Raw genomic sequence first — 8,383 nt, 5'->3', positions numbered from 1 at the left:
ATCAGTATTCTTGTTTCTCTTTCTTTCTCGTTCCTTTTCTTTCTTTTCTCTTTTCTTCCCTTCTCCTGTTTATCTTCTTTTATGATCGATTGAGGTTTCGTGTGAGATTTTGTTGAAGTAAATCAGTTGAGGAAGAGGTATAGATGAATAAGGGTTCGTTGTTCTATAGACTTTTAGTGTAGAAGATGATGTTGATGAAGAATCAATAAGTGAGAGATTATTAGGGTTTCTGTAATTGAACTCGAGAATTCGATTAAGGGTGAATAAGTAGAAGTTAGAAGATGGGTTTTGTACTAATTGATATATGATTGAAGATGTAGAGTTGTTGGAGGATGAATCAGTGAATTTAGGGTTTCTCTGTGAATCAATGAAGGTGAGGATGATGATGAGATTAAGATCGAGAGATGTAGAATAGAGTTACGGGTAGATGAAGAAGCAATGGGTTGAGGTTTAATTACAATTATAAGGAATATTTGGGAGATTAAATTAGGGTTCATACTGATTCTGAATTGAATGGATAATTGAGTGGTTAATGGCTAAAGAACGAAGGGTTGTTGTTTACCTGAAGTTATGAGGTTGAATTTATAAAGAATCGAAAGGTTAGGGTTTTGTAGAATTTTCAGTGAGGATTGAAGAATGAAATTGGAAGTCTAGAAGATGGATTTGAGATGGGTTTTTGTGTTGTAATGATTGACTGTGAAGTTAAGGTGTTGGAATTGATTAGAAGATCAGTTCAGGGTGTGTGTTGATTGTTGCAAGACATGTGTGATGTTTTGAATGCATCTGAAGCTGTTAGTTGAGACTAAATGGTTGAGGTAATTATTCTTCACTGTAATCTTAATAAAGTTATTTGGTTCTTATTGAATTTGTACAATTGTGGTGGAGTTGAAATGGTTTAGTTGTTGATGTTGTTTTGAGATGCAATTGAAGTATAATTGAGAATGGTGTGTACTGAGAAGTTTAAAAAGAAGGTGATGCTGTTGTGTTGATGATGGCTGAGTTATGGTGATGTTCCTTAACTGGTGGTATTGGTGTAAGATATATGATGAGCTTAGTTGAACTGTCTTATGTGGTGCTGAAGAGAACTGGATTGTGGTGGTGGTATTATAGAGTGTTTGTGGTTTGGTGTTGGTGAATGAGTTGAATGTTCGAGTTACTTCTGAAGTTGCGGGTGTTGTTAAATGGGGTTTGCAGCTTGTAAATGAGTGAATTGTAATGGCTGGTAGAGCTGCCGATTGTTTTAGTGTTGAAGTAAATGGGTAACGGTGATGGTGTCAATTCTGTGAGTGTTGTAGTTGAGATGCGAAGTTCAGTTCTGGTGGAGTTATTAGATAGTGATAATGGAAATGGAATTGAGTCACAGATGGTGATGGTGCTGTTGTGGTGATGTTCCTGTGTATCTTTCGTGCAGTTATGAATTGTGCAATGATGTTTAACTCATTCTGCTGTGATGAGAAGTTATGTGACTGAAGTATTGGAATGAAGGTTGGATGAGTGTATAGAGTTGAATCTCTCTTGTAGAGCTGAGAACTGCTGAGTTGCAGGTAGGCTTTAGTTGTATTTGTAATTTGATTATGAAGTTTTAAGTTGAGAATTGAATTGATTTATAGAGTTCTGTTTAATTAGATTGTAATTAATTTATAGTTTAGGTCTTGATATGATACACCATGATTTACCTTAGTGTTCTTTGGCCTGAGCAATGGCTCTGGCCTGTGCCAAGGCTTTAGCTTTAAGATTAGCTATTTCAGTCAGATGTCCGACTGATTCAGTGTGTCTGACTTAGTAAATTTGACTGAGTTAACTCAGTGACCAGACCTGACTCAATGAACCTTGACTGAGTTGGTTTCTTTGACCATTGACTCTGGACTTTGACTTTTGAATGACGTTGGCTGTTAATTGACCCGTACCGTTAGTTAACTAAGGTAGATTGGGCCTTAGATTAATGGACATGATTAGTGAATTTGGGCTTAGGGCTAGTTGTACTAATTTGATGATTTGGAACTCTTGTGGTCTGAATTAGCCGTTGGCTTATTCTACAAGTTGTAGATATTTGTAAGACTTAGCTACGGACTATAGAATCAACCTAATTGGATTAGTAAACTCTTAATTATGTTAAAGATAGAGAATGAGATACCATAATGGCCTTATAACCATTAGATAAACTTGTATGATTCTTGTGTGAGCCTTTTGACTAGATTCTTAGACTTCTTGTGTGATTAACAGTTAGTCTATTAACAACGATCGATTCAAAGGATGAACCAGTGGATCGTGGATCTCGAGGTAGACGTGGCTTGTCACCAAAAGAGGTGGGAATACTTTAACTCTTTTGAAACCATTGTTGTTTTCTTTTACAAAAGTTTATGTTTATCAACTCATACATTGTCTGTCATGCATTCCATGCTTTATATAAACTGCATTATGATAATTTTGTCGATTCTTTGAATCATTCCATGAAATGAAAAGGACTTGTAAGGTATGTCATTATGAACTGTTATGGGAAATGAGAATTTCCACATGTGGTATATAGGGTACGCTCCTTCATATTTATATCTACATGAATTCAGCTTTTATGCTTATATCGGTCGACAATTTGCGAGTTCGGAATTGCACAACCATGTTATACATTGTTTGACGAAGGAGTTTATCCATATACATGTTTGTGCATTCCAGTCACTGATGTTTGGGAAAACATTAATTGTTTTCCAAATCTTGCTCATGATTTCTTTAAAGTTAAATGTTATTCCTACTGGGCACTTTGTGCTCACCCTTTTCCACTTTCAGTTTCAAAGACAGATCAGAGTTGCACATCGAAAGCTTCAAGGAATTGACTCCGTTAATTAGTTAAATATTGCTATGTTTATTATGTTGTATATTTTCTTTGCAAACCAAATGACTATTATATATGTATCATTTGAGAGGAGTTCTTGTATATATATTTCTGAGCGGGGCAATTTTGGGTTAAGTTTTGTAGCAGATTTCTTAATTAAATGTTTAAGTAAAGGATTTAGATTTTTATTGTCTCTCTATTAGTTAATCTCTTGGATTAGTCAGCTGCTAGATTTGGGGGTACTACAATATCTTCTGGTTAGATAATACTCCCATTCAGATTTGGAACCCTCAAGACGACAAACGCTCATGAAAACATGGATCCTATTGAACCATTTTTGGCAATACCGGGAAACATGGAAACTCTTTTCGATCTTTTTGGTGAACTTCATCCAGTAGCTGAACCTTCTTATGCTCCACCTTTACCGTCTGAGCGTAATTATGAGGTTCTAGGGTCGGTAATCTTTGATGAAGATATGCCATAAGCCTCCAACTCCATCCTCGAAAAAAGAACGTACCCATTCAACTTGCCAGAAAATTTTATACCGATCCATGGTGAAGACTCTGAATCGGGTGAGTCTGGTAACTCGGAAACCAGAAGGGTTCTTAATTCAATGGTTCCAATTGAGGATGTAATGGAACAAGATAGGGAATTAGATCTAGTTCAAGTTAACCCGGAATTAGAGATTGCACCAGCTTTAGTGAATAAGAGATTATCATTCTCTTCTCCCCTTTCGAAGATGCCCTAGATAATCTTTCCTCTCCTATATCTGCAGAGTCAACCGCTTCTTCAATTTTTGCATTGCATAATAATTCAATTCAACATACTAAAAATGCATTGCGTACATCACCTGCATCTGCTACTGCTCATCCTAAATCTGCATTCAATTTGTCAATCCCATATTTTCATTCTTCCTCATCTTCTGAGGGCCTCAGAATCTTGGTTTCAGATTCAGATAATCTGTTAAACATTGATCAATATGGCTCAAATTTGAAAGATTCGAATCAAGCTGCAGATACCCATTCTTCAATTCCCTTCCTCCTTGAATCCCAGTTGTGCTAAAGGTCGAAATTCGGGTACTTTTAAAAAAAAACTAATTTTCCTTTTCATTTGTAGTGTTAAATCATATTGCTAGTTCTGAATATCTGCCTATCTGCTTTAGACATTAAATTCTTAACTGAATGCTTGTTGTGTGCTTAAGTTTTTAAGATTAATAGCTAGAATATGAAATTCTGAAAATCTTATTTTGATAATAGTTCATACATTGCTTGTCCTTCTGCTTTTGCTTAAAAATTGACTGTCTGCTCTTATTGATACTTTGATTTGTTTAACATTAGTAGAATTTTAGGGTAGCCTGCAATTGTTCTTGTCTACTTCTAGTTCTAAGTTTAGAATCCTTACATCTGTCCGTTTTAAACTTTCCTTACAAATATGAAAATAATTTCCTGGAATGTGCAAGGATGTAGTAATCCTTTCACACAAAACCATCTTAATCAGCTGATATCTAGAGATAAACCAGAGATCCTATTCCTCTCCGAAACTAAGTCTCAAAAACATCTAGTAAAAAGATTGCTTAAGGATTATCCTAAAACTCATATAGTTAACCCAATAGGTCTAGCAGGTGGCCTTGCCTTGGCTAGGGTAGATGGCTTTTCCTTTGAAATAGTCCACTGGAATACCAATATGATAAATGCCCTAGTCCAAACTAATTCTGAGACTAAAAAATTGTTTTTATGGGAGCCCTTACCCCCATAGTAGAAAAATTGCATGGGACTTTCTAACTGAAATAGCTGCTCAAGTAGAGATGAACTCAATGCCTTGGGTTTTATTAGGTGATCTCAACATGATATTTAGTCAAGAGGACAAATGTGGAGGATTACCATTCAAAAAATATGACTGCATTTATTTTCAAAACATTTTAAACAATGTTAGTTTAATGGATATAGGTTTCAAGGGTTATGAATACACTTGGAATAACCAAAGAGAAGGGGTTGAGAATATCCAAGAGAGATTAGATATAGCAGTTTCTAATGTTGATTGGAGATCTCAATTCCCTAACTCAGAGCTTACTCACTTAGTGGCAGCGGGATCAGATCATTGTCAAATTGCCTTAAACCTAGATACAAAATTTGCTAAAATAGAATATACTTTTAAATTTTATGACACATGAGAAAAGGAACACTCTTGTGTTCAAACAATAATTGACTTTTGGAACCATTGTATTAGAGATACTCCTCCTACTACTTTGGCTATGAACCTTAAATCCCTTCAGTCTAATTTAGATTACTGGAAGAAAAATATTTTTGGTTTACCTTCAAAACAGATCAAGAAAGCCTTAGCCCAAATAGATTATCTAAACTCCTCTACTCATGTTTATAGGAAAGAAGAAAAAATTAAGGAAACTCTATCTCATCTAGAAAAGCTTTATGCTACTCAAGAGGCAATAGTTAAACAACAATCTAGAGATAATATGGTTAAATTAGGGGAACAAAACACTAAATTTTTCCATACTAAAACTATGAAAAAAGAAAATGGAATACTATAGAGTGTATAAGAAAAAGTAGTAATGAGTTAACCTTCAAAAGGCCTGAAATCCAAGAAGCTTTGCTAGAATATTATTCTAAGCTTTTCACTGATCATTCTTCCCCCTCTTTGCCCATTCCTAGTTTTTTTTTCCAATATTTCCCCTTGCATTTCTATAGAAGATAATACTCTCCTTAATGTCGTTCCTTCTGGAGATGAAATTTGGTCTGTGGTTAAAAATCTTAAACCTAATAAATCTCCAGGACCTGATGGTTTCCCAGCTAGTTTTTTCAAACTAAATTGGGAAACAGTTGGAGAACATGTCACTTCCTCCATACATCATTTCTTCTCTACTGGTTCTTTGCACCCTGACTTCAACAAAACATTTCTTTTTCTTATTCCTAAGAGTAGATATCCTAAAGACCCTAGTGGATTCAGACCAATAGGCTTGTATAATACTATTTATAAAATTATAATTAAAATTTTGGCCAATAGGATAAAACCTTTGCTTAATAACTTCATCTCCCCATTTCAAGCCGCTTTCCTCTCCAAAAGACAAATCTCTGATAATATAATTATTGCTCAAGAAATAATTCATTCTTTTAAGAAAAAAAAGTGAAACATGCTGGAATGGGAAATAAGATTGATATGTCCAAGGCTTTTGATAGAGTTGATTGGAACTTCCTCATCAATGCTATGAAAGCCTTTGATTTTGATGATTGTTTTTGCAACTTAATTCTTCAATGTATTTCTATCTCTTCTATAGCTGTCTTGTTAAATTGTTGCCCTGGAAGCCTACTAGAGGACTTAAACAAGGAGATCCACTTTCTCCTTATCTCTTTATCATTTGTATGGAAATATTCTCTAGGATCCTTATTTCAGGGGAAGAGGAGAAACTCATTCATGGAGTACAAATCACTCCAAAAAGTAGCCCCATCTCTCATCTGTTTTTTTGCAGATGATTGCCTGCTTTTTGTTAGAGGTGATCTTAAGGAGAGTCATAATATCCTTTCTCTTATTGATTCTTTTAGTAAAGCATCATGACAAATGATAAATTTTGAAAAATATGGAATTTTCTTTAGTAAAAAGGTACAACCTAAACACCAGAGAATGATTAGCAAACTTCTTAAGATAAAGAAAATTGACCCAAAGGACACATACCTAGGAACACTCCTATTCATTAGTAGAGCCAAGATACAACTTTTTGATTCTATAGTGGAAATATGGAACAAAAGATTCAAAGATGAATGGGAAAAACTCTGTCACAAGCTAGCAAGATAGTTCTAAATAAAGCTACATTAGCAAGTATGGAAAGTTTTCAAATGAGATGCTTTATTTTACCTAAGAAGATTACTAAGAAAATAGATGCATTGCAGAGGGACTTCTGGTGGGGAAAAGAAACTAATTACAAAGGATACTATCCTAAATCTTATTCTTGTTTATGTAAACCTTTGAAAAGAGGGGATTAGGATTTAGAAATGCAAGAAAATTTAATTTAGCAACGATTACTAAGTTAGCTTGGAGATTATTGATTGAGCCACAATCTATGTGGGTGTCACAATTAAAACCTAGATACTTTAGGCATAAATCAGTCTTTAGAGCTAAAACTCCTTCTAATAGCTCTTGAATCTGGAAATGCATAAGTAAAGGAATTGAGTTAGTGAAACAAAATAGTATCTGGGAAATAGGAGATGGACAAAGTGTAAATCTTTAGGAAGACAATTGGATACCAAATTTAGATCATAATCTTGAGAGCTTTAAGACAAGCACAACTTATAATCTATCCCTAGTAAAAGACCTTCGGATGCCTGGTTCATTGGAGTGGAATGTCAGGCTCATTACTGAACTTTTCCTAGATGATGTAGTTAGGAATATTTGTAACATTAGAATAGCCAGGGGTAAATCTGATACCCTTAGATGGTTACTAACAAAATCTGGTACCTTTACTGTTAAATCCATGTACAACAAGCTAAACGGAAGAAATGTAGAGCATTATAATTTAGGTCAACCAGAAACATTTTGGGCTCATCTGTGAAATCTTCAAGTTTCCCAGAGAATAAAAAAATTTGCTTGGAAATGTCTGCATAATGCTATTTCTACAAACTTAAAACATTCAAAATTTATGCGTGATGTTAATCCTATTTGCTCACTAGGCTGTAATGTTCCTGAATCTTTAGAACATATTCTCTTGTTCTGTCCTTATGCTAAGTCAGTTTGGGATACTACACCATCTCCTGTAACTCTGCACATTCACAATAATACTACCTTTTTAGATATATGCAAAGATTGGATTGGTAAGCAAAACCAAATTATCTCATTAGAAACTCTTTTAACAAAAGCTTGGTTTATATGGAAAGATAGATGTAACAGGGTCTTTGAGAAGAAAAAGCAAACAAGTACTCAACTAGGAATAAAGATAGAGAAATACTTACAGTTCTGGAATAATGATACCTCTCAAAATAGGCAGATAACACACAGCCCAAATGGGTTACCAAAATGGAGACCACCAAGGAAATCTAATCTGAAACTTAATTTAGATGCAACTTGGATTTCAAGTATATTGCCTGCAGGTTTTTCTTTAATTTTGAGGAATGATGCAGGAGAATGGGAATATGGAAGAGCAGGTCGCTGAAGAAGCGGAAGCCCTAGGAATCTGTCAAGGTGCCAAATGGGCACTAGAGAAGGGATGGATCAATTTCAGTGTGGAAGGAGACTGCAAAAACCTTATTGGCTACTTAAATGGGAATCCCTCTCAAATTGAATGGCAGAATCAGACTTTGATGGATGAAGCAAAATGTAACTTCAACAAATGTGAAAACTTTTTGGGTTTCTTTTATGTTCCTAGAATAGCAAACCATGTGGCAGATACTTTAGCCAAGGAGGAATTTTTTTTTGTTAAACTCACTAATTGGGACAAGAGTCCACCTGCCTGTATTTTATCAAACTTGGAAGTAGATAAATCTAATGTAAGAGAACAACACATTAACTCTACATTAGACATCTCTACTATACAAGATGTAAGGGTTGCTAACT

The 8,383-nt window shown here is 34.8% G+C and overlaps 1 long non-coding RNA gene across 1 annotated transcript; it reads left to right on the top strand.

Moving 5' to 3' along the window:
• On the top strand, nucleotides 1–3,015 carry LOC113276497. The gene is made up of 3 exons (XR_003324406.1): nucleotides 1–1,544; nucleotides 2,224–2,306; nucleotides 2,782–3,015. It is a non-coding gene; the product is annotated as an uncharacterized LOC113276497 (long non-coding RNA).
• The last annotated feature ends 5,368 nt before the right edge of the window (nucleotides 3,016–8,383 follow it).

The sequence above is a fragment of the Papaver somniferum genome, chromosome 4, assembly GCF_003573695.1.
Source record: "Papaver somniferum cultivar HN1 chromosome 4, ASM357369v1, whole genome shotgun sequence".
Taxonomy (NCBI): domain Eukaryota; kingdom Viridiplantae; phylum Streptophyta; class Magnoliopsida; order Ranunculales; family Papaveraceae; genus Papaver; species Papaver somniferum.
This window is presented reverse-complemented; position numbering and strand designations above follow the sequence as displayed.